This window comes from Lolium rigidum, chromosome 7 (assembly GCF_022539505.1).
Source record: "Lolium rigidum isolate FL_2022 chromosome 7, APGP_CSIRO_Lrig_0.1, whole genome shotgun sequence".
In the NCBI taxonomy this organism is placed as follows: domain Eukaryota; kingdom Viridiplantae; phylum Streptophyta; class Magnoliopsida; order Poales; family Poaceae; genus Lolium; species Lolium rigidum.
This window is the reverse complement of record NC_061514.1, coordinates 195,210,609-195,214,536: the sequence shown is the minus strand read 5'-3', so window position 1 is coordinate 195,214,536 and position 3,928 is coordinate 195,210,609. Positions and strand designations below refer to the sequence as shown.

At 45.0% G+C, this 3,928-nt stretch overlaps 1 long non-coding RNA gene across 1 annotated transcript; it reads right to left on the bottom strand.

Annotated features, from left to right (window-relative positions):
* Nucleotides 1-1,900: 1,900 nt before the first annotated feature.
* On the bottom strand, nt 1,901-3,324 carry LOC124678338. The gene is made up of 2 exons (XR_006994431.1): nt 3,286-3,324; nt 1,901-2,159 (listed from the first exon to the last, which is right to left on the bottom strand). It is a non-coding gene; the product is annotated as an uncharacterized LOC124678338 (long non-coding RNA).
* Between the last annotated feature and the right edge of the window lie 604 nt (nt 3,325-3,928).

The window sequence follows — 3,928 nt, the reverse complement described above, 5'->3', positions numbered from 1 at the left end:
TTGGATAAATAGACTTAGTTAAAAAAAACTTAACTAAGAGCATAAATTTGGACGAGAGTTTGCGCTTTATATTGGCAACTTGAGTCAGAATGATGTTGTATTTAGTAACAAACTAGCATGGTAGGCCTCGCAAATGTGAGGGTGTCCTCCGTCCAAATTGACCTAGAAATACATTTTTATTTTCATGAACATTCAAATATTATGCGATAGGAAATAGAGTACTTAATTTTTTAGCCACAATTAATGCTAAATAAGTATCACCTTGGTGTGTAGAAAATCATACTTAATTACCGGCGAATGTTTTGAGCAACTTCGAAAAACATGGTACATTTTATGACCATATGTGTCATTCATGTGTGACATTAAAATGGTATGTACACTGGGCGGGAACTTTTGGCTCTCGGTTTCCAGTGCACCCTATATGCGCCAAAATAATTAGTAATCTATAGTTCTATACCTAATAATAAAAGCAAAAGGGTTTCTCCCTTGGTTGTTCGTCCAATTTAAAATTGTCCCTGAAGTTAACACTAATTACCTACCTATGCCACCCATAAGTCAAAATTTAAAAAAGTTTCAAAATCAATGTACGTGAGGTTCGTCCACGAAGTCGACACCCGTCCGTGTCCGTGTCATCGTGCACAACAATGCCGGAACCCTTCCATACCACGAGAGCCCAAAGCATGTAGCGGGTCCGGTTTCAGGTCGAGGTGAACACTTATCGTATCTCTATGCAAAGGCCCCAAATATATACACCAAGTCAAACCAGGTATCCATAGGAACACTCGATCACATAATCTTTGCCACGGAGTCATGAATTAGGCGATTTTTGTGAGGGTTTCATCATCGTAGATGAGATCAAGATGGTCTTCGGAGGAATAGCCGCTAGCCAACATGGCCGATCGGGAACGAGAGCGCGACAAGGAGGACGTCCGCAAGATCCTCGACTATGGTCTCCCCAGCTGTCGACGGCGGGCGCCTAGAGCTACGGTAGCATGAAGCACGATAGAGCGCGGACAGAACGAATATCCACGCCGGCGGAGATTTGTGACAGTCGAACCTCCCCCCTCTATGTCCGCTTGATCTCATCCGTTATGAGAGTTTTTACGGTACCCTATACTGCTGTTAGCAGTATACAACATCCCACCCTTTTTCTGAGGGTATCATAGACATTTCCAACTTTTCGAAATAGTGAAAACTTTTTTCTCGTAAAGGAATTTGCTGCTGGGCCAAGATCTCAGCTTATTTACTACCAAGGTCTGCCCTCTGCCTCACGCGATTGTTCTGCGCATCGTCCTGCCGTCGTCTTGGTCGCCGGTACCGACGGATCTCTGTTCCTGTTCCCCGTCGCGCTCCCACAGTCACCCGCTTTTTGTTGCCATGTTTGACGAGGGTCGCCCGCTCGTGGACCTGCCGTAGCAACTCCGCGTCCTCATCTGTCGTGATCTCATCCTAAGTAAATTCATACTCTGAGCTGGAATTAGCTCGTAAATCAGCATCATACTGCGAATTCCACCCGCAGCAAACCCCTATGCAGATTCCATTGTGAGTTTCAGCCGTGACATGGCAAACCACTCTGAGTAGTTATATTTTTTTTTGTTGCCTAGATGCTGGTGGTAGCAGGGTGACTGAATCCCTATGCAGATCCATTGTTAGTTTCACCCGTGGCAAATCATGTGAATAATTTAAGAATGGAATGACACAAATGTTAACATATTCATATTCATACTGAAACATGTGTTAGTTTGACTATCAGACTTATAATAATCTAGCTTTGATTCATAATTGCAGTATCCTTCATGGAGGGTATGGAGCTGATGTCCCTTTGCGGATGCGGTGCTCGGATAGAGATCGAGCTGTCTATGGAAAGTGGTGAATGCTTTCTAAATGATTTTGCACGACAAGACAAAGAAACATCAATATGATGCCATGAAAAAATTCAGTTGGCAAGATAAATTTACATGGAGCTTAAACATCTCATCATAGACTACATGAACACACGATTAAATATATGCTCGACGGACCGGAGCTAAAACACATGCCTCATTATTCTACAAGAAGAATATTTTGGTTGAGTACAAATTTTTTATGATCCTTCTAAAAATAGTTAATGATATCATTCCTCCATCCAGCTCCAGCGAAATTCTTTCATCAGCATCAACCTGTTATACAAGACAACAATTATAAGTTAGGAATTCCTTCATTTTGTACCTCAACTGAGACACATTTAAAGCAGTACTACCGCAGGTAATTCTGCGATGCAAGGTCGGCTAGCAACAGAAGTACTCCCTCTGTTCTGATACTTAAGGCGTAAATAGTTCTTCGCATTGTCGCCAAAAAACAAGGCATCAGTGCGTGGGGAACTGCTAGAAAAACAGCAGGAATGCTCGACACCAGTTTATAGTAGCACTATGTCTTTTATATGGTATAGTACAATCTATGATTTGTACCACAGCATCTATGTTTAGACTACCTGGTTAAATATAATTCAGTTCTATAAATTAAATATAAACAAAAGCACCATTGACTAAGAAAAGATGACAATCAGGTATATTAAGTATAAGCAAAGGCAGCAAAAGTCAAGCCAATAGCCATTGCTGACAGAAGATGAACATAGCGCTAAGTTGCTTGGTTAACCAATTAACCAACTGATGATAACTTTGGTACTAGGGCTGCCTTAGCGCTGATTTGAATGAGGAATGCCTCTGTTCTTGTACCATGTTGGTGAGAAACATAGGGGTTGGTTCTGTTTTTGTACTCTCTTGGTCGGAAACATGCGCACAAGTGCTACATGTGATGAATGGTAAAAACTAAGATAGATTACGGATATTACTAATTTATACTTACTTGACTCATGCCACCCAAATCATAAAATTTCAAGACATCTAAGAAATCCTAAAATTAAGAAAAAAAATCCTAAAATGCAGGAACTGGAGCACCGCCATTTTTGGAGCGATCAATCAATCCATCCTTGCATTGTTGCTGTGCCTCGTTGGGCCTAGGAAGAGCCTGAGCGGGGCTTTGCACTTTGTACTGGATACATCATATGTGGGACGGTGTCATTTTGCTCTTTTGATGGTGTTATTTTGCCGCCGGCTTGTGTATACAGAGGTATTTTGCCAGAGGCGCCGGTGTCAATTGACACCGGTCAAACACTGTACCTCCGCCCCTGTGCCTAAGCCTAACCATTTATGTGAATATGTCACCGCAGCGAGCAGGCAAGGCAGCAAAATCAAAACTCTGGCTAAAAAATCCGTCTTCATATCTCCTAAAATCGGCACAACGTACCTTCTGTTCACAGGAGTCCGTTGTCGTTGTTCGAAGGACACTGCAGCTTCGTCCCCGCGGTCCGCGGCAACCGCCGGCGACACCGCGTCCGCCTCGGCCCAGTACATGACCGGCTGGGCCGCGGCCCTCCGAAACCTTCATGGCCGCGGATCATCCTGGCCGGAGATCGACCAGCTGCGCCACGGTGGTCGGCGTCAGCGATGGCCGGAACCCTAGTTCGAGGAGGGGATACGGGGGCTGCGCGTTGGCGGCGCCGGCAGCCGGACCCTGGCTCGGAAGGGTGGTTCCCGTCTCCGCTGCTGCTCAAGCCATAGAGAGAGAGGAGGGACTATAGGGGTGCAAGTCCATGGCGGCCGGAATACGTGAGGGGATTTTTTTGGGTAGGCAAACTGAACGAACGGGGGTAAGAGATGGAGTCTGCCTTGCGGGACAAAATATGATCTTCCTAAAATACCCTCATCCGGTTATACTGCTGGTTCTGGACCGCGCAGGACACTCTATACTGCTCGCGTGTTGGGCGGCCAAAATCTGGCAGTATGGCTTCATCTGCACGGCTCAATCTATAGATTGGATGGTCCACATTCATCCCTGGGTACTGTAAAAGATCTCTCCGTTATGGTGAACATGGAGGAGCCAAGGCGGC